This window comes from Dermacentor silvarum, chromosome 8 (assembly GCF_013339745.2).
Source record: "Dermacentor silvarum isolate Dsil-2018 chromosome 8, BIME_Dsil_1.4, whole genome shotgun sequence".
In the NCBI taxonomy this organism is placed as follows: Eukaryota; Metazoa; Arthropoda; class Arachnida; order Ixodida; family Ixodidae; genus Dermacentor; species Dermacentor silvarum.
The window spans coordinates 168,603,353-168,626,438 of NC_051161.1; the positions used below are offsets into that span (position 1 = coordinate 168,603,353).

The window sequence follows — 23,086 nt, forward strand, 5'->3', positions numbered from 1 at the left end:
GAAGATTTTTCTTCGAACATACGCTCCATCCGTAAAAAACTATGGGACGCTACAGCACCATTCCGTAACAATGGTTCAGTGGTACACCTCAGGTACGACCATGCGTTTGTTGATAATCAGCTCCACAATTGGGACGTTGTTTCCAACTCGCTTGTGAAAGCTCGTGATGGTGCCACTCACCATCATTTACCACGCTCCCAAGTGAACAATCCTTGACTTAACAATGTCATGCATGATAAACTCTGTATAATAAATCTTAACGCAAGAAGCCTATCTAACAAATATTCAAGCTTTTCCTCTTTGGTGGCATCACATTCCCCGCATGTTATCGGCGTCACTGAGACCTGGTTACATAGCGACATATATGACTGCGAGGTAACCCCCCAGGATATAACGTCTTAAGAGTAGACAGAAAAGAGGGCAGAGGTGGAGGCGTTGCTCTGTTTTTGCGCTCTGACCTACAGTATTCTGTACTACAATCCCCACCTGAAATCGAGACGATTTGGTGTAAGGTGCACATTAATAAAACGAATGTAATCATTGGTGTGTTTTATCGACCTCCCAAACATACCCCGAATGAAATAACGATCCTTAACGCGTTCATCCAAGAGCGCGGTTTTGGCTCTTCAAATTTAATCTGCATGGGGGACTTTAATGTACCTAACATTTCGTGGGCTTCATTATCGGTAACAGGTGATAACACCAATCTTTCTAGAGAGTTGCTTGAATTTTCACTATCCCTTGGATTGAAACAAATTGTATCTGATCCTACTAGAGAGTCCAATATAATAGATTTGATTTTCTTAAATGCACCGCTCATTACAAGTGGTTTTGAGTGTGAGATTACTGACGGTATTTCCGATCACAAAGCTGTTATTGCTACTATTAATCTTTCAGTTTCAAGGCGCCACTATGAATATACCAGTTTTTATGATTACAATCATGCAAATGATACATCCATACTTGATACTGTCACGTAGTAGTGACGCTGAAGAAAACAGTCGTAAAACTGTGTACGACGAAACTGGTTGTTTATTGGGCGAACCTGTGCCCACAAAAGCAAGGTACACTCAAAGCACAACGATAGCGGCGAACACAGTCGGCGATCGTCGAAAATCTGATCAGCGGCGAAGCGCGTCGGCTTTTATACCTGAGTCATCGAAGGTTCCAGATTAATCCCTGATGCCCGCGTGTCTTCCAGAAAGTTCTAGACAATTCGCGTCGGTCATACAATCAGATAACATAAGCGTCGGTGAAAACAGGCAACGGAAAGAAGCATCGACAACGTTCTAGAAACTTCCGATACAGGCGCGTCCTGCGCCGAGCGATAACGTATAACATTTGTTAGCCGGTGGAAAGCGGCCACCGGTGAAAGATAAACATGTATACGTGTCAATACATTAAGCAATTCATTTGATAGATTCTCCCGGATATGCACTTCCAGTGATATCAATGCTATAGTATCCCATTTCGAAACCATTGTTAATACTTGCATAGAGCGCTATGTGCCATTAAAAACAAAAAAGAAAAACATCAACCTTCCTTGGATGACACGGGAAATACTTCATTTGAAGCGTCGAATAGCCAGAGCACGTCGGAAGCGCCATATGAATGCCGAAACAAATGACCAGTTTCGCTTTATGAAGGAAGAACTTCGCCAAAACATTCATGCAGCTAAAAACTTCTATTATCAGTTCACTCTACCTAATTTGGTTAAAAATAACCCAAGAAAATTTTGGAGTTCGATTTCGCCTATGAAAAATACCACCCAGACATTTTTATTAGATGATTCAGAAATAAGTGATCCTGGTGCTATTGCTAAAGCATTCAATGACTATTTTCAATCAGTATTTACACAGGACAATGGTGAAATTCCTCCTTTCTCCACGTCAACTAACATATCCTGTGCAATTACCAATGTTAAAATATCTAAGCAAGGAGTCCTGAACCTTATTTTAAATCTTGACACCAAAAAAGGCTGCAGTCCGGACAATGTCAACAATGTGTTCCTTCATCGTTATGCGCTTTGGACATGTCAGTACCTAACATTAATTTTTGAGAAATCAGTGTCTACTTGTACAGTTCCTTGTTCATGGAAACGGGCTAGAGTCATTCCATTGTTCAAATCCTGCAGGGCAGAAACAATCCTTTCTAAATTACAGACCCATTTCTTTAACTTCTCATACATGCAAACTCCTCGAACACATAATTTATAAACACATTATCACTTTTCTCGATTCTAATAACATTTTTTGCAGCGCTCAGCATGGATTTCGTAGTGGTTTTAGCACAATCACTCAATTAACTGAATTTACTAATGACATCGCTTTTGCTCTTGATTTAGGTCATCAAGTAGATGCGCTCTTCATTGATTTCTCCAAAGCATTTGATACTGTACCACATCATAAACTTTTACATAAACTAAGCCTTACCCTTAATAACCCTCTTCTTGTTGACTGGATCCGTAGTTTTCTTTATAATCGTTCACAGTATGTTTCCTTTAATTTATCAAACTCCCCTGACGCATCAGTATCTTCCGGAGTACCCCAAGGTTCTATTTTAGGGCCTTTGCTTTTTTTGCTTTACATTAACGACATTCCAAACTCTGTTTCGGTAAAAATTCGGCTTTACGCAGACGACTGCGTTGTTTACAACGTCATTTCTACACCTAATGATCATAACACTCTGAATCAATCTTTTATAAACTTTTGTGAATGGTGTGTACGCTGGCAAATGAACATCAACTTTAAAAAAACAGTCGTCATGTCCTTTCACAAGGATGCTAATTGCTCATTTTTAATTACTCCTATAAATCCACTTTTGTGCCGCGCGCATATGAATATAAGTATTTAGGCCTCCTTTTCACTCCAAGGTTATCCTGGTCAGATCATATTCTAACAATTTGCAACAAAGCATTGAAAAAACTTGGTTACCTGACCCGAACCCTACGTGTTGTCCCGAAAGAAACTAAACTCCTTACATACAAAACACTTGTAAGACCTATTCTTGAATATTGGGCTACCATATGGAACCCTTACAAAATTTCGGACAAACAGAAAATTGAATCTGTTCAGAAAAAGGCGGTTCGTTTCATATACCGCCGCTACGACAGAATGTTTTCACCCTCATCTCATCTGCATATGCTTGGTTTAACCCCTCTCTCCCACCGGCGTCACATCAATTCCCTGAAACTTCTGCACTCTTTATTTCACTCTCCGTATTATGCCTCCCCTAACACATATCTGACCTGTGCAAAGCCCCTGAATACGAGAAACAGCAATAAATTAAACTTATCAGTCTTTTTTGCTCGCACCAACACTTTTAAATACAGTTTCTTTCCTAGGACTATTGAAGTCTGGAATGATCTGCCTGGTTCTATCCGTTGTTTACCACATAAAGAATTTGGAGATGCTATTGAGAACTCCCCTTAACCATGTTTTCATATATGCTTCTTTTTGTGATTTGTATTTGTCACATTGTATTCACCCACTCCTGCAATAGCCCTCCAGGGCTGCAGTATTTGTAAATAAATAAATAAATAAATAAATGTCTCTGGCTCCACTACGGAAAGAGAGACGGAAGAAGATTTCCCAACCATGGACAGTCACTTAGCACACATGTTTGAGGCTAAAATGGCTCTCAAAGAACGGTGGGTAAAGAACAAACTCAACAGGTCACTAAGAAAACGCATAGCCAAGATCAATGCAGAAATGGCCTCGTACTCCAAAGTGTTAGAACAGAAGCACTGGGTCGAAACGTGCGACAAAGTCGACGGGCAGATGAGGGTTGGCGGCTAGTGGAACTTGCTCAAACACCTTCTGAAACCCACCGACACCCGTGCCGCCCAGAGATCGGCCATCGAGAGACTTACTCACCGAGCTCTCATTCTTCGTAGCGAAGATTGGGTCATGATTGATCTCGCTGCAATTCATCTGCCATTAGGCACCATCTCATCCATGCCACCGCCCGGCTACGCCGGAAGCGATTCCGGCGAGCTGGACGGTGACCTTTCGGAATGGGAAGTCAGGTCTGCACTTCACAAACTGAATAGCACCTCGGCGCCGGGCGCTGACCGCGTCACGAACCGCATGCTCAGAAACCTTGACGACAAGTCGGTCACCTTCCTGACCTATCTTTTTAACAAACATTGGAAGAACGGCTCGTATCCACAAGAATGGATCGAAACACGCCACCGTCATACTGACGCCCAAACCTGGTAAGAAGTGCACGACAGAGAATCTTAGACCGATCTGTTAGACCGAAATCTTAGACCGAAATTTTGCAGACCGTGTGTCGGCAAAATTTTCGAACATGTCACAAACGATAGGATCTCTAAGCACATAGAGCGCTACGAACTCTTCCCACCCAACATGGTAGGCTTTCGCCGACACTTATCTACACAAGACGCCATGCTTCTAATCAAATCGCAGGTCATCGACGCTTCCACCAGAGATCCAAGAGTCATTTTGGCTCTGGATCTAAAAGCGTTCGATACCATACTTCACGATGACATCCTCGAAGCCATCTCCGAGCTTGGTCTCGGTAGGCATTTCTTTGACTTCGTTAGGCAGTTCCTGTCAGGCAGATCAGGTTAAGGCTACCAACAGGTTAAGGAGGTGGAATCAGACAAGTTCCAACTAGGCAACACTGGTACCCCGCAAGGGGCAGTGATTTCGCCCCTTCTCTTTACCATCAGTATGACGGCTATACAGCTCGATAACAACAGCGACATCGGCTCCGCCATCTATGCCAACGACATCAACGTTTCGTCCTGGGGCGGCTCGGTGGGCCACACGGAGAGTACGCTCCTCACACTATCAACTATCACTATCACACACTATCACACTATCAGGCAATAAGTCCGAGCTCGTGGTCTACCAACCCATCCGCATGGGGTGACGCCCTAAAGGGTGGAGACCGACCGCGGAGATCGACATACACTTGATCACTAAGAACGGCGCGGAAATCCCCCGCAAAGACACCGTACTAGGCATGCTTATCTCGGAGAACGGCAGGAATGCAGCTGCGATACAGAAGCTGCAACAGCACACCGCTGCCACCGTTCGGCTCATTCGAAGGATCTCGGGCAGAAGAGGAGGCATCAAGGAGGACAACCTCCTCCGGCTATTGCGTGCCTTTCTTCTAAGCCATGTCAATTACGTCGCCTCCATGCACGTCTGGAACACTGCCGAAAAGGCCAAACTCGAAGTCCTTATTAGGCAGACTGTCAAAAAGGCCTTAAGGCTCCCTTCTAAAACGAGTACCACAAAGCTCGAGGCGTTAAGTGTGCACAATAGGCTCGACGAATTAATAGAAGCTCAGTGCACTGCCCAGATTTCCAGGCTTTAGTGCACTGTAGTGGGCAAGGCGATTCTAGCCAGAGCAGGCATCACCTCTCCCCTGACTAATAAGAGAGCAGTTCCATTGCCAGACACTGTAAAGTCGACGATCACGGTTTATGCACTTCCACGAAACATGAATCCGGTAGATAGTCAGGGTAGCAGGAGAGCGCAGGCTAAAGCCTACCTCTCTCAGTTAAAGAGCAGAAGAGAAAACGCGTTTTTCCTAGACGCATCTCGTTCGGGACCAAATAGCTTCGTGGCCGCCGTGGTAGACATGAGCGGCAGCGCCGTTACTGCCACCTCTGTAAGGACCAAGTCCGTCGGGGTAGCCGAAGACGTCGTAATCTCTCTGGCACAAACTGCTAGATTTCCATTCCTCACCTTTTATGATTCCATGACGGCCGTCAGGTCGTTCGACACCAATCAAATCTCTTTGGCTGCTCACAGTATTCTCACTCACAACAAAGTATTTCCTCACAAGTTGACGTGGTTTCCCACCCACATGGGCGCCTCCGTCGACGGCGTCGCCAACCCCAACGAACTAGCTCACGCTCGGGCGCGAGGACTCATTCACCGCCCCGGGCACACGAGCCCATCGCCCACTGCGGAGGGAGGGAAGTGGCGGTGGCGCCGAGGGGGACCCATTGACCACCATTCACGAGATAACTTCGCATTACAGACTAGACAGGAAATCCTTCACGGATCCGCATAGAGAATTAACTAGAAGGCTGGAGATAGCTCTCCGACTCCTCCAGACTGAATCCTTCCCGTCGCCGGCCACCATGGTCATGTACACGGACATTTCACCTCACTGCTTGGCATGTAATCAACTCGCAACCTTTCCTCACTTGATGTGGCGGTCGCCCCCCCCCCCCCCTTCGGTTACGCGTCTCTCCAAGGAAGCATCACGTCAACGAGACGGACTTCTAGTGCATCGCAAGCTCACACCTTGGGCACCAACTCCGAGTGGTCCAGGGAGACTGTGAAGCGATCGGGAACCTTTGGTTCCCGTCCCTTTCGCGGGCGATGCCCTGGGCGGGTTTTTAGGAACCCTATTTCCAGGACGCAAATAAAGTTCGTCTGTCTGCCTGTCTGTCTGGCGCCTAAGACAGGGTAGTGGGCAAAAGGTATGGCTTCAAGTGGGCCACATGCACGACGAATGAGGAAGGAGAAGTCGTGGTAGGATTGAGCGGGTTATTTCGTAGGTAACGTCTGTCAATTGTCGCAGGGTGCGATAAGGGCCCGAGTATCTCCAAAGTAGTTTTTGAGAAAGGCCAACGCGCCGAGACGGGGACCAGACAAGGACAAGATCACCCGCACTGAAGCGGGCGTCCCTGTGGTGAGCGTCGTACGACTGCTGCCGTGACTGCGACGCCGAGAGGCGAACAGGGGCATTGTGACGTGCCTTTTCTGCTGTAGCAATGGCGCCGCGTGCGTGTTCAGTAGGCAGTGCGTCAGGGGTGGAAATAAGTGTGTCAAAAGGGAGCGCTGGTTCTCGTTCATATAGCAGATCGAAGGGAGAGTAGCCGGCGTTGTCATGGCGTGATGAGTTATAGGCAAAGGTGACAAAAGGTAGCGGAGTGTACCAGTCATGGCGCTCAGACGAAACATACATAGAGAGCATATCAGTGATTTTGCGTTTCAGACGTTCAGTAAAATCCTTCGTTTGGGAATGGTACGCATTCGTGAGTTTGTGTTAGGTGGCACAAGAATGAAGTATGTCTTCCATGACTAGAGAAGAAGTAGCGACCCCGCTCGGTGAGAAGCTGACGAGGTGCGCCGTGATGTAACATCACGTCTTGCATCAAGAAGTCGGCGCTGTCTGTAGCGCACCTGATTGGGAGAGGTCTTGTGATAGCGTAACGGGTCACATAATCTGTAGCAATTGCAATTCATTTATTGCCAGTGGTGGAGAGAGGGAAGGGGTCGAGATGGTCGAGGCCAGCATGAAAAAAATGGCTCGGCTGGTATGTCAATGGGCTGGAGGAGCCCAGCTGGAGGAAAAGCTGGCCTTTTCCAGCGTTGGCACGACTCGCAGGCAGCGACATAACCATTAACAGAACGGTAGAGACAGGGCCAGAAAAATCGCCGCCGTACACGGTCGTAAGTCCTGGAAACACCAAGGTGGCAGGCTATAGGGACATCATGCAGCTGCTCGAGGACGGTCGCTCGAAGATGTGCGGGAACGACGAGTAGTGCCCAAGGGGCAGGAACTCATCAGTTGAAGAAATGGCACATTCGTTTTGTAATCTGAGGACACCATACGTGTCAATGGCGTCTTCAACGACCAGGGAGATCATGTCCTGGGGCAATGAAAAATATAGGTCCTTGACGTCGATCACAAAGAAATTCAAAGAACCAGCGTGCTGCTTAGCCAAGTAATCGGAGACGATGAATGAGTGCCTTATCAGAAAAGGATCATAAACAGGAAGTACACCTAGGTGCTTCTGCAGAAAATTTTCCAGCAACCGCTGCCAAGTGCCTCACTCGGCGACGATAGCGCGAAAAGGGCAACCTTCTTTGTGAGTTTTTGCACCTTGAACATCTTTTTTTCTGCAAAAACTCACAAAGAAGGTTGCCCTTTTTGCGCTATCGTCTCCGAGTGAGGCACTTGGCAGCGGTTGCTGGGAAATTTTCTGCAGAAGCACCTAGGTGTACTTCCTGTTGATGATCCTTTTCTGATAAGGCACTCATTCATCGTCTCCGATTACTTGGCTAAGCAGCACGCTGGTTCTTTGAATTTCTTTGTGATCGACGTCAAGGACCTATATTTTTCATTGCCCCAGGACATGATCTGCCAGGTCGTTGAAGACGCCATCGACACGTATGGTGTCCCGAGATTTCAAAACGAATGTGCCATTTCTTCAACTGACTTCCTCGAAGCCCTGAAACTATACTTACATTCGACGGTGATCAACTTCATAGACGAACCGAACATTCAGAAAAAGGGAGTTTGCATAGGCTCCTGTATTGCACCCTTACTAAGTGATCTGGTCTTGGCTAATTTTGACCGGCATTTGCACCCATCGCTATCGTCTCTGCAGGTGTCTGTTCACAAGGTTTTTTGGTATGTGGACGATTTTATAATTGTTCTTGAACAAGGCCATCACGACGCCCCTACTCAATTCCAGGAAGTTTACGCCAAGTTCTTTGAAGTCCACAATGTCTTCACACTGACTAAGGAGTATCCTGAGAATGGCAGCCTTAGTTTTCTAGACCTCAAGCTAACGTGCAAGCAGGATCACGTTTGTTGGGAGTATGCTCCTCGCTCAAAGATGGGCCTTCTCCCGTTCACCTCGGCCCACAGCAAGCTCATCAAAAGAGGTGTTGCCTCAGCCGCGCTGGGAAACGCTCTCCAGCGCTCCTGCTATCACCGGGTGCACACCAGCTTCTGTTCCCAAGTGGAGAGGCTGCTCGGTGCAGGATACCCGCGTCCACTCCTCACCGGCGTCGCGGAAGAACTTCTTGAAAAGTCTGCAAAACGGTCGCCCGAGAAGCAGCTAGACGGCGGCAGAAGCAGGTATGCCATCATACCCTACATTCATGGCGTCTCCCACAGCATAAAGAGAATCGCGCAGCGGGCAGGTGTTCGTGTAGTTTTGTCCGCGCCTAACAAGCTAGGTCGACTTTGCCGCCAGGTCAACCAGGAGAAATCCAGACAACCGGCGTGTAAAAAGAACTAATACATATTTGTAAATGACCCCACTACTAGCCTTTGGCTAAGGGGTCATCAGTGTTTGCACACAATTTGTATTAATTTTGAAGAAATAAACTTGAAACTTGAAACCATGCCACACCATTCGTCCAGTGCAAAGCAGGCGTGGTGTACGAGGCGCCTCTCCCCTGTGGTCGCTCCTACATTGGACAGACTGGTCGTTGCCTAAACGATCACTTAAGAGAGCATGCCTACAGCTTTCGCTCTGGTACTGGCAGCAACTTGGCCTTACATTACAGTCTTTGTGATCTGTGCCGTAATCCGGGACTTGACTTTTCGCAGTGCATGATCCGCAAACGCTACCATGACGCGTGTGCCCGAGAAATTTTGAGGCTGCTGCCATTGCAAGGAATGGTGCGTCTTGCGTCAGCACTCGGTCTGTGGCCTTGTCTGAGGCAGAACTAACATATCTCCGGAACCGTCATAATTCGCGGGAAATCCAAATCTAATCAGTGTCTATTTTTTGTCCATGCGCAGTGATACCCTTCTTTTCTTTCTTTTTTTTTTGTTTTTCTTTTCGTATATATGTGTTGCTTTCTGAATAATGAATTCAGTCGTCAGCAGCGCTGGTGTGTCTCCCTTCTGGTCTTTTTGTCGTGTTTTTTGTGCTGTTTCCCTCTCGGCAATATTATGGCCTTGCACCACCGAGAAAATATATTTGGTGCCACGCTGCAACCAAGGTTGCAGGGCGAGTGCAGTAATACTACGACAACCCTGCTTGAACGTCGAGCTCACGCACTACCATGATAAGCTTTCTGTACCACGCCGATGAAACAGAAAACCCTTTTAACACACAGCGCAACAGCACGTACAAGAGTGCAATGGTGCGAAAACACGCAGTTTGTTTACATGCACCTGGATGCTGGCGACTGCACCATGAAGCCACACAAGCAAATGCAACTGAAGTCAGATTCGCTCGTATCAGACTTGCGAGCTCCCTATGCGTGTGTCAAGGCACGCAGTCGGTACTGGTGCGTCGATGAAAAGAGGTGAAATGAAATGTGCACCTGCTGCAGAAGCTGCCTGTGGGCCGTACCACGCGAGAAGCAGACTGCGGAACTCTGTCGATCAAGATTCCCATAATGCGTCTCTCCGGCAACTTCGTCGTACAAGTCACTCCCAAAAAGGCCTCTACGGCGGCGGCTGTTCCCCTGTACACGTTCCTCTGCATGCCAGTGCACCAGATTGTGCGTGTACAGGACCCATTCAGTAGGATGAGGTTATCCTCGATGCCATGAAAGCTGTCATGCGGTCTTGCAGCAAAGGGGGAAGTGCTTCTGTTTTTGATACTTCCTAAAACGCTTTCTCAAAATAAATTTGCAGTCCATTGAACGAGCCATGAAGCGATGCCATGAACCAGTGAGGGCAGCATTCCGGGCAAGTTGGTAATCCATTACTGAAGTATTATTGCGCAACAAAACGACACGGATGGGAAAGAATAACACCCTGTTTCGTGTGATGACAGAGAGCGATGGGCAGACAAGGCGAGTCGTCGTTTATTATTCTGTGCTCCTTTTTATACTACACATTCTGGCCAGAGTTGCCAGACCACATTACGATACACACACCAAGCGCAAACTTTTAACTAAATTTACTGTGCCACTGAATCAGTTTATATGTGTGGAGCAGTATAGAGGGCGCCTGCGCACATGAACTAAAAAGGATTGCGCATTCGTGTAACATAGTTACGAGTCAAGTGAGGCCGCCTCTACGAAACTTAGTTCTTTTTCTGTGAGAGCCAGTGAAGCCAGTGAACACACTTATCACCCAATTTTTCAATTATCTGCTCTTCAGTTATTTCGCGGATAAGCTGCGTCCAGCCACGGGACACAATCGTGCAATCGTCCTCGATAAGTTTGCAGTCGTGATCGCGACAATCCAGTGCCACTGTATCTCTGTGCCACTGTATCCCTTACAGCCGCAATTGTTTGCAAAGCACGGACGCTCTCCTTTTGTCTACGCATGAAGATCTTTCCCCCGGACTTGTTTTCCCTGTTCGGAGGCTTTCTTCCTTCGGCGGGACACTCCACCAGAGTTTGCAGGATCCTGCGGTACAAGTGGAACCACCAGGCGCGACTATACAGGCTTTCGGTAGAACTTCAGAGTGGTGCAGGGCGTCTCACAGCTAATCGTCTGCAACTCCGAGAACTGCAGCCACAAAAGCGGTCGGCCCCGCAGAACCTCGTCCATGTTCCCGAATCTGTTGCAAAGATTCGAGAGGTCCTATCTCTCGGGCCAAAGTTTGCAGTCCAAACCAAAAGGCCACCCAGAGAACTTCTGTCCCACGTTCGAGATGTCTCAAGGTTTGTCTCAGACCACGAGGTAGGCTGCATCGTATCGGAAGGTGTCGATATAATAGAAAGGTGCAAGCAAATAAAGTCTAAGATATCGGTGAATTGGGTGGCCTCTTCACTCGTAGAAAATTCGCTGTGTGTGATTCCAGCCGATGAAAAAGGCGGTTTTTCTGTGTTCCCTGTTGAAGATTTTAACACCAAGGCTCTAGAAGCCATTAGTGCCACGTTTAACTGTCATATGGACGTGTCGCTGGCTAAGGTAAAGCGGAGGCAAAGTGCATGTGCAACAGACTTAATCTACAAAAAGTGACCAAGGCTATTGAAAACAACAAGCGTTATCATCTACAAGTTTCTTCAGTGTCAAAACGCATAAACCCGATGTCCCGTTACGGGTGATTGTGTCAGAAATTGATACTTGGCAAAAGCCTTTGGCCGTGTTTTTACAAGATAAGTTGGGCCTTCTCTCTGTCAGCGACCCTTTCCTTGTTAAGCGCTCAGACACTGTGATTGATGTCTTGAAGCTACATTCTGGCCGTGGCCTTCAGAAGTTTTCTATCGATGTTAAGGACCTCTATTTTTCTTTGCCGCATAGAAGCGTACTGTCCTGTGTTGAGCAATGTATTGATGAATATGGTGTTGTGTCCTTCCAGAATGAGGCCGGTATTCACTTTAGTCAGCTTTTAAAACTTTTACAGCTTTGTCTTAATTCCACTTTCATTACTTGGAATAAGAAATGTTTTTTTTTTTGCAGAAGAGCGGAGTTTGTATCGGCTCCTGCATTCCTCCCATTCTTAGTGACCTGTTTTTATGCTATTTAGACTGTGACATTTCATTACAAGTGCAAGGCATTGCAGTTTTTAGGATATTTAGATATGTTGATGACTTTCCAATTTTTATTGACTGCTCTTCTGATGCCTTCATTCTGGGAACAAAGAAAGCGTTAGAAACGTTTCAAAAAGTGCTTAGTTGCCCTTCGATCTACTTATGAGTTGCCGGTGGAGAGGTCTATTCGCTTTCTTGATCTTCGCCTGAGCTTTCAGGATAGCCACACGTGTTGGTCGTATGAGCCGCAAGCAAACAAGCCACTTCTGCCATATACGTCCGCGCATCCTTAGCTTGTTAAGCGGGCTATTATGAATTTGTGCTTCAAGAATGCCCTTATCAAGTCTTGCTGCCATGTAGCGGACGCAAGTTTGGAGAAGTGAACTCGACGTTTGGCCTTGGCTGGATATCCCAAGCTGATGCAGGTGTCTGTCGCGGAACGCATTTTAAGAGAAGTGCGACCCAGCACGCAGAAACCAGTTGCCAATGTCCCTCCCGGCAAACACCCCAAAGTAAGTGTTGTACCCTACATGCACGGGATATCACATAGCTTGAAAAAGATGGCCCAAAGGGCAAATGTAAGAGTTGTTTTTTCTGCTCCCAACAAGCTCGGCAAGCTTTAGAAAATTAAAAATTAAATTGTGCTGTTTACGTGCCAAAACCACGATCTGATATGAGGCACGCCGTAGTGGGGGACTCCGGAAACTTGGACCACCTGAGGTTCTTTAACGTGCACCTAAATCTAAGTACCCGGGTGTTTTTGCATTTCGCCCCCATCGAAATGCGAAATGCGGCCACCGTGGCTGGGATTCGATCCCGCGAGCTCGGCAAGCTTTGAAAGTTCACGCATCCGAATGCCGTCCCGCCCGATAAGTGCACTAAGCATCACCGGAAAAAGTTCGTCGAGTGTGTTCACCGTGTGATGTAGCGCCTCTCGCTTTCATGTGGGAAGCAATAAATCGGGCCAACTGGGCGTTGCCTAAATGATGGGCTCCGCAAACAAAGCAATAACGTAAAAAAATGGCACCGGTGGGTTCTTGGCGATTCATTGTCGCGATCACGGCTGCAAACCTATCGGGGACGATTGCACGATTGTGTCCAGTGGCAGGACGCAGCTTATCCGTGAAATAACTGAAGCGCAGATTATTGCAAAATTGGGTGATAAGTGTGTTAGTTTCCCTTCACTGGCTCTCACAAAAAAAACTAAGTTTCTTGGAGGCGGCATCACTTGACTCGTAACTATGGTACACGAATGCGCAATCCTTTTTAGTCCATGTAAGCGCATGCGCAGTCTGTACTGTTTGGCACGTATAAACCGATTCAGTGGCACAATAAATTTAGTTGAAAGTTTGCGCTTGGTGTGTGCGTCCTTTTCTCCCGTCCGTGTCTTTTTGTTGTGCAATAATAGTTCAGCCATGAACCAACCCCACCCAAGCTCCGTGTATACCACATAGTAGGAAAGGTAATTGCGTGCTTTCCCGTAAGTATATTGCAGACACGAAGGTTGCAGGCAGAAGCAATATTGCAGACACAAAGGACTCAAGCGCTGCATTATTGTATATTTTCTAGCGTTCTAAATAACTGCTCGTGATACGCGCCTTTAACATTTCAGGGGTTTCAAGCGTCAAATCCACGATGTGATAATGACGCACACCGTAGTGAGAGAGTTCGGAGTATTTACCCAGTGAGATTGTTTAATGTGAACTGTTACAGGCCGGGATTTGATAAACCTTTAACAAAGTCTGCTTGGAGCGCGAACCAGGTTGACCATCGGAGAGGGTCCAGCAGGGAAGACGAGGCGACGTAATAACAAATAACACAAGTTTAATACATAGTTACGGTTGAGCGGCGTGCTACAACGAAAGCATACAACGAACGTTCAGCGTGCATGCTCCTGCACGCTAGGGCAAAGCAAAAGTGCTTTTCACGTGGCTGCTTGCTGACTTTCTTATACCCTCCACCATCCGGGCACCTCCCCCCCCCCCTCTCCTGGCCCCACTGCAGGACCGGGCAAACCGAAGTAGTGAAGGTTGGGGATCGTAGCGGGGTGAACGTCCCCAGCGGGGGTGAGCTGGTCGCAAGGCGGCACGGCAGGTTTCTTACATTCCTCGGACCTACGCGACGGACGCGTGTTCATGTTGATGAGCGAGATCGTTAGGCACGCTGTTTCCCATGCTCTTGCGCGTGTTCTATGCATGGCCGCTCAAAGTAAATTAGAACAGAACCTAATAAAAACGTAAACGAGCGTTTTGCATTCCACTCCCATTGGAATGCGTGCTCTGTAATGCAGTTATGAGGGCAGCCAAGCGAATTTTCGCTGTCGTCGTCCGCGCCACCTTGATGTCCCCTACAATATAAACGTGCGATAAGATTCTATTGCACCCCGCAAGCCGTAAGATGTAGGTGCGAGGCGAAGCGTGCGAGCCTGAGCCGCGAAGGATGGTGGTTTGACGCACGCTGTCTTCTCGCGCACTCGAGGAAGGTCGGGGGCGGGAGAAGAGGTAATCGGGCCGTACCGTGATCAAGCGTGTGCCAAAATGTACGGCGGAGGGAGAATGGGGCCATGTCAGCACTGTGTGAGCATCGCTTCCTCTTCTGCCTCCTAGCCGTGCGCCGCCGCGCCCTATCTTGGAAGTAATCTCCGACGACGACAAACGCTGGGCAGCCGAGATGTCTGGCGGCTGCCTGTGCCCTGTGCCTATTGCTGAGGGTAGCCGTAATCTCATGTTTCGGAGACGCGTTAAAGAGAGAAGCAGCAGACGTGCTGGCTCCCCTCACTTTGCGCTAATCCGCTCATCACGCCAGCGGTCATCGAGTGAGATCGCTTCATGTTTGCCTGTGTGCGGGACACCATACTTGCTAAATCAGTAAGCGAATGTCTACTGCATATACACGACCAGTAAAACTACAAATCCCACTTCGTGCAGTTGCGCAAGACTTTAATATGGCAACAAATGCTTTACCTTTCAGGCAGAACTCCAATTTCTTTTTTTTTCTTTTTTTCATAGACGTGGTATCGGCGTTGTAGACGCCGTCAATAAAGTCCGTCACAACACTTGCCGATGGCCGACCGTGTTTTTAATGTTGTAGTAAGCGTTTTCGCTATGAACAAGTATATTTTTCACGGTATGGGTAGTTAAATATTCACTCACACTTAGCTTAACAGTGTTCAGGTTTCGGCCACATTCCCTGGCATATGTTTATACTTCGTTTATGTTGTGCACCGGTTGTGACATCTTTTTTTTCTCGAAGGACGATAGATAGGAGTATGTGACGCAATCGTTCGGTCAAATTCATATAAAAACTGATTTACTTTCCAAGGCTCTTTAGTAATAGTAGCTTTTTCGATTTCCCAATCGATCGATTTCCTCATATTCAATTCAATTCAATATCTTCAAGCAGGCTGAATTTCACCTCAACTTCACCTCAACAGGTGTTATTTTTCATCGTGTCCCTCAAAGAGTCCCATCTGGCGGTTTCCACCGGTCCTTCTGGCGGTTTCATGCAGTCAGCAGTAATTTTATGTTTGGGTGGAAGTGGTAACTGCCATTGAGTCACCTAATGATGATCACTACGTCTGAGACACCTGGTCACCCATGAGAAGTGCATGGGTGCACGTTATGGCATTAGGATCTTTGAGGAGCCGAATTTGTGCGTCCCCAGTAGTTCTTTTCAGCCTCCGTCCAAAGCGACGAACTGTAGATACACGGAGTCGGCATGCATGGCGTTGAAATTTCTGGCAAGGAGCAGTATCTCATTCTGTGCAAAATTGCTGAGTTCATTATAGCATACCCGACAGGCTATGGCTGACTTATATGGGTATACTTATGCAGAAGCTGCATGGAGCCCATGAAAGCGAAACACAGCAACAACTGAAATAATGAAAAAATAAACAGAAATGCCCATTCATTACTGTTACGTTGCTGCCTGGGTCATATCACGAGGCACCATTGCGGTATCGGCAATAACCCCTTATTGCCGTCACGAAACAAACACAGAACGAGGGAACTTGATAACAACTGGAATATATGTACTCTTGGGGCCAGAAGAGGGCGCTCTTCAACACGAGGGTTGACTTGATGGAAAGAGTGCTAGAAGATTTAACCTCTCAGATATCAGATTTAACCTCTCATACAAACAAGCCGGCACAATAGTTGAGCAGAAGCTTCCAGATTTATTTTATGCGGATGACATTGTGTTGCTTGCTAACAAGCAAAGTGTTATGCAACGTCTGGCTGATATCTGTGGGGAAAAGTATGAGAAGTTAGGATTAGAATTTAGCGTTAAAAATAAGGTTTTATGGTATTCAAGGAAAGCAGTTAACAGACAGTGTTGCTACAGGGCCAGGAAATACCTCGGGTAAAAGAATACAAATACTTAGGTATATGGATAAAGGAAGGCGGCAGATATCTAGAGACACAGGAAAAAAAACAATATTAGCAAAAGGGAAGGGAAATGCGCCCATAATGAAACACAGAGCTCTATGGAGATACAATAGATACGAGGTGCTCCGGGGTATGTGGAAAGGTGTAATGGTTCCAGGGCTTACATTTGGAAATGCGGTTGTTTTGCTAGAAGTCATGGGTACAATCAGGACTTGATGGCAACCTAAAGTCATTAGGACGCCTCGCGTTGGGCGCCCACGGGAAGACTACTAATGAAGCTGTGCAGGGTGATATGGGCTGGACAAATTTTGAAGGGGGGCTCAGAGTAAAATTGATTTTGAAGAACGACTGAGGAAAATAGAAGAAAGTTGATGGGGTGCAAGAGGTGTTCAAGTATTTGTACAGGCAAAACATGGACTCACAGTGGAAGAAAAGAACTTGGAAGCTTACCAGCAAATATGCGGCCGGTATGGACAGCAACGCGTCAACAAAGAACGTCAAACGCAAAGTGAGGGAGGCTGAGACAAGGTTATGGTTGGCGGCAATGGAAAAGAAACCTGCCATGACTAACTACCTCAAAGGAAAAAAGGATATCAGGAAAGAAACTATTTATCAAAACTCAAAGGGCAGCGACTTACTTTTCGAAGCCAGATCAGGATGCCTTAGAACGCGTAGTTATAAAGCGAGGTTCACCAAGGACGAAGCCGAATGTGCTTTCTGTCGTAAACCTAGCGAAACGGTGGAACATGTTTTATTGGAATGTGAAGCAATCTATTGCAGCTGCAAGTCTAGGCTCCTCTGACCTCCTTGAAACCCTTGGGTTCAGGGATATCAAGGGCAAAGTAAACATTGCGCTGTAGAGATTAGTGAGAGGCGGTTGGAGGTTTGGTGGCAGAAAAGTAGGGAGACCACAAACAACGGAGACGTACAGAAACAGAGTTCGCAGTGATAGTTAAAAAAAGTTGATGCCTGGAATTCTTTCTGGAAGGTAGGACCTTAGGCGAAATAGTAACACGAGCTGGTGGCGCAACCCACCACCCCGTTTCTAAGGGGACGCTCATAGCATCCATCCATCCATCCATCCATCCATCCATCGTTGACTGGCGATGATACGTCATCCGCCAAACTCAGTGGCCAGAATTGGTACACAACACTCCTTCCCCCTTAGTTCGGACTCAACAGTCAGCCAATGCCAGAACAAAGCCATGTCGGGGTGTGTTCCAGGAACGCTGCGAACGGCGTGGGCCCGGCGATTCCACACTTTGCTCTGTTGTTGCTGGCTGAGGTGCTGCTATGTCGTCCGAAGGTAGCATGACTGTTGGTTGCTCCTCAGGTTCACTGGGATGTGGTGTCTTGCTGCTGCTCACTCGCCAGGTGAAGGGCTTGGCGCAGGCCGGACCTCCGGCATACCTCATGGGAATACTGCTCCGACGACGAAGCTGGTTCACGTGCCGGCGACACACACGGCCGTCCGGAAGAGCAATCTGATGAGAGATCGGGCCAGTTGCTCTGGAAATCACAGCAAATACCCATGGTGGGCCCAGGCTGCAGTTACGTACAAATACAGGATTGTTGGGCTGGAATGTGCCTGGTGTAGGGAGAGCTTCTGCCAACCGGGAGGACTTGTCAGGGGCCCGGTCTGAAGTGCAACCGGTCCAGCATGGTAGACAGTCCGCGACCCATCAACTCGCACGGGGAGCGTCCTTGACTGTGTGCGGAGTTACATGCTGCTGTAGAGTGAAGTCTGCCAGGCGTTGTTCCCAGCTTCCTTGGATTATCCGAGATAATACCTTTTTGGTGGTCCGTACCATCCTTTCAGTCTGCCCGTTCGTGGATGGATGGAACGGTGCAGATGTCACTTGGCGGATGAGGTTGGCATCCAGGAACCCCCGAAACTCTGTGGATGTGAATTGCGGGCCATTGTCTGAGACCAGGGTATATGGTAGGCCATCAGTTGCGAACAACCTTCGTGAGGTAGTGCTTACAGCACTCGATGTCATTGACGACATTGGTATGACCTCCAGCAATTTGGAATAAGAATCCACCATAATCAAGGTCTGTCCTTCGAATAGACTAGCGAAATCAATGTGCACGCGCGACCATGGAGTCCGGGTCGTCTCATATTGTCACGTAGTAGTGACGCTGAAGTAAACAGTCGTAAAACTGTGTATGACGAAACTGGTTGTTTATTGGGCGAACCTGTGCCCACAAAAGCAAGCTACACTCAAAGCACAACGATTGCGGCGAACACAGTCGACGATCGTCGAAAATCTGATCAGCCGCGAAACGCGTCGGCTTTTATACCTGAGTCACCGAAGGTTCCAGATTAATCCCTGATGCCCGCGGGTCTTCCAGAAAGTTCTAGACAATTCGCCTCGGTCATACAATCAGATAACATAAGCGTCGGTGAAAACAGGCAACGGAAAGAAGCATCGATAACGTTCCAGAAACTTCCGATGCAGGCGCGTCCTGCGCCGAGCGATAACATTTGTTAGCCGGTGTAAAGCGGCCACCGGTGAAAGACAAGCATGTATACGTGTCAATACCCTCTCCTTAAAAAGCATAGTTCCGATGCTACACACACGAAAGCGAAAACAAAACCACGCGTACAGAAAGGGACAAAAATAACAAAGCAACAGACCTAAGTTCGTCAGCGGGCGTAGAAAGGCTTAAGACGCACCACATGGATGACTTCAGGTCGTGCGCGGCGCCGCTGTGATTGCGAAATACCGTCTGGCACGACCTCATAGTCCAGTGCGCCAATAAGTCGGATGATCTTATATGGTCCGACCCAAATCTTATGATGATCTTATCGGAGTCCAGACCCAAACACGGTCTCCGGGCTGGTACTCGACGTAGCGTCGTCGAAGACTGTAGTGTCGGCTGTCGGTTCTCTGCTGGTTATTGATGCGCAGGCGGGCGAGCTGTCGACTTCGGCACGCTGCAAATAGGTGGCAACGTCGAGATTTTCTTCGTCGGAGACATCCGGTAGCATGGCGTCAAGCGTCGTTGCCGGTTTCCTTCCGTAGACCAGGTTGAACGGTGCCATGTGCGTCGTTTCTTGCATGGCCGTGTTGTATGCGAAGGTCACGTACAGAAGGATGGCATCCCACGTCTTGTGTTCGACGTCGACTTACATTGCCAGCATGTCGGCGATGGTGTTATTTAGGCGCTCGGTGAGGCCATTCGTCTGCGGGTGGTAGGCGGTGGTCCGCCGATGGCTTGTCTGGCTGTAGCGCAGGATGGCTTGAGTTAGTTCAGCCGTGAAGGCTGTACCTCTGTCGGTGATGAGGACTTCTGGGGCACCGTGACGCAGGAGGATGTTCTCAACGAAGAATCAGGCTACCTCGGCAGCACTGCCTTTTGGCAAGGCTTTTGTTTCGGCGTTGCGGGTGAGGTAGTCCGTAGCTACGACGATCCATTTATTCCCGGACCTCGACGTCGGAAAAGGCCCCAGTAAGTCCATCGCTATCTGCTGGAACGGTCGGCGAGGGGGCTCGATCGGCTGCAGAAGTCCGGCTGGCCTTGTCGGCGGTGTTTTGCGTCGCTGACAGTCGCGGCATGTCCTTACGTAATGGGCGACGTCGGCAGAGAGGCGAGGCCAGCAGTATTTTTCTTGTATCCTTGCGAGCGTGCGGGAAAAACCGAGGTGTCCAGCCGTTGGGTCGTCATGGAGAGCTTGCAGAACCTCTGGGCGCAATGCTGAGGGTACCACGAGGAGGTAGTTGGCTCGGAGAGGCGAGAAGTTCTTCTTTAGGAGAATGTCGTTTTGCAAGAAAAAGAATCACAGCATATCCACGGGGTGAATGATGATGAGTGGGCGAAGCTCCGGAGGGAATCATCGGTTTTATTACAACGCTCCCCTAGCGTACGTCGCCGCACTAAATCGAACGATTGACTTCCACCAATGACACGCGCCATATGTGACGTCATTCCTATTTTATAACAGCGCCCTTCATTATAATTGCACCACCTCCCGCTTAAGTGGACGCTAGCACAAACGCGTTAGAAACGTGCAGTACTATCTAGTAAGGGGGAGAGGCCACAGCGCCTTACGCAGCCGTTTACACTTGCCGGAACGTGCACCGCGTTTGCCGACGCCATCACATGACTGCTGAGAGAGTATAACCCCCATATTCATAAACGCTCCTCGACTTGAACTTGACTTGCCACCGCCTTCAACGCGTTTCGAACGCGCTGCCCAAGGCGGTGGTGGCAAGTCAAGTTCAAGTCGAGGAGCGTTTATGAATACGGGGGTAAGGCGGAGAGGCCACAGCGTCTTACACCAGCTTCTTACACGGGCCGTAACGCGCTAGCACAAACGGGTTAGAAACGCGCAATCTTTCGTTAATGTTGGGTATTTATTGTCATCGTGGTGCGTGTGTCCATGTGCGCTTCGTGGCGTACTGGCTAGCGCCACGCGTTCGGAAGCGAGGGGTCCTTGGTTCGATTCCGCGCTACGGACACAACTTTCGGAAATTTTTTTTCATAAAACTAGACGTGGCTACCTACTACGACGACGACTACTACTACTACAGAGGAGGGACAGACCCACACCCTAAGGAGCTTCGCCCCTAAAAATCACAGCATATCCACGGGGTGAATGATGATGAGTGGGCGAAGCTCCGGAGGGAATCATCGGATCTCCCGCTTAAGGGGACGCGAGCACAAACGCGTTAGAAACGTGCAGTACTCTCTAGTAAGGGGGAGCGGCCACAGCGTCTTACGAAGCCATTTACACATGCCGGAACGTGCACCGCGTTTGCCGACGCCATCACATGACTGCTGAGAGAGTATACCCCCCGTATTCATGAACGCTCCTCGACTTGAACTTGACTTGCCACCGCTTTGGGCAGCGCGTTCGAAACGCGTTGAAGGTAAGGCGGAGAGGCCACAGCGTCTTACACCAGTTTCTTACACGGGCCATAACGCGCTAGCACAAACGCGTTAGAAACGCGCGAGAAACGCGGCCTTTCGTTAATATTGGGTATTTATTGCCATCGTGGTGCGTGTGTCCATGTCCGCTTCGTGGCGTAGTGGGCTAACGCCGCGCGCTCGGAAGCGAGGGGTCCCTGGTTCGATTCCGCGCTACGGACACAACTTCGGAATTTTTTTTCTCATTTTTCTCAGACTGGTTACACACTACTGGTTACACACTACTACTACGACGACGGGGACGGAACGGGTGCCGGTATAAGGAGCCTCGCCCCTAAAACGACGCCAATCCTCGCCTGAACACCTTGGGCACAATGACGGTCTTGCTTTCCAGGTAGTCTACAAGGCTCCTTAGTTCCGGGTCGGCTCGCTGTTGTTCGGTGAATTCGACGGCACTGATGGGTCCCAAGAAAGTGTCATCATCCTGGTCGTCCTGTGGCGGCGGTTCGACGGGGGCGCGAGACAAGCAGTCGGCGTCAGAGTGCTTTCGCCCGGATTTGTAAACGACTGTGATGTCGAATGCTTGAAGTCTCTGACTCCATCGTGCGAGGCGATCTGAAGGATCCTTCAAGTTAGCTAGCCAACACAAGGCGTGGTCGTCGCTCACAACTTTGAAGGGCCTGCCATAGAGGTAGGGGCGAAACTTTGATGTAGCCCAGATGATGGCGAGGCACTCCTTTTTTGTTGTGGAATAATTTGCTTCCGCCTGCGATAGCCACCGGCTAGCGTAACTTACAACCCTTTCTAGTCCGTCAGTCCTCTGCACAAGCACGGCGCCGAGTCCTACGCTACTTGCGTCGGTGTGGACTTCGGTATCGGCGTTTTCGTCGAAATGCGCAAGTATTGGCGGCGATTGCAGGCGTCGCTTCAGTTCTTCAAATGCTTCGACTTGCGGCGTCTCCCACTTGAACTCGACGTCGGCCTTCGTGAGATACGTCAGTGGCTCAGCGATCCGTGAAAAATGCTTGACGAAGCGCCTGTAATAGGCGCACAGTCCAAGAAATCTACGCACTGCCTTCTTGTCGGTGGGCGGAGGAAAGTTGGAGATGGCCGCAGTTTTCTGAGGGTCGGGGCGCACTCCAGACTTGTTGATGACGTGGCCCAAAAACAAGAGCTCCTCATATGCGAAGGGGCACTTTTCTGGCTTTAACGTGACTCCGGAGGTTTTGATTGCTTGAAGAGCTGTTTCAAGGCGCCGCAGGTGTTCTTCGAAGCTAGAAGCAAACACGACGACGTCGCCCAAATAGACGAGGCAAGTCTGCCACTTCAAGCCTGCCAGTACTGTATCCATGACGCGTTGGAAAGTCGCAGGTGCCGAGCAAAGACCAAACGGCATGACCTTGAACTCGAACAGTCCGTCTGGTGTTATAAAGACAGTCTTCTCCCGGTCCCTCTCGTCGACTTCGATTTGCCAGTAGCCGGTTTTGAGGTCCATCGACGAAAAATACTTTGCGTTGTAGAGTCGATCCAAGGCGTCGTCAATCCGTGGGAGGGGGTATACGTCCTTCTTCGTGATCTTGTTGAGGCGACGATAATCGACGCAGAAACGTAGGGTTCCATCCTTCTTCACTAACACCACGGGGGACGCCCACG

The 23,086-nt window shown here is 48.7% G+C and overlaps 1 protein-coding gene across 1 annotated transcript in view; it reads left to right on the plus strand.

Moving 5' to 3' along the window:
* The window catches only part of LOC125947482 (uncharacterized), a 107,814-nt gene that overhangs the window by 9,613 nt on the left and 75,115 nt on the right, over positions 1 to 23,086 (plus strand). The window lies entirely within an intron of this gene.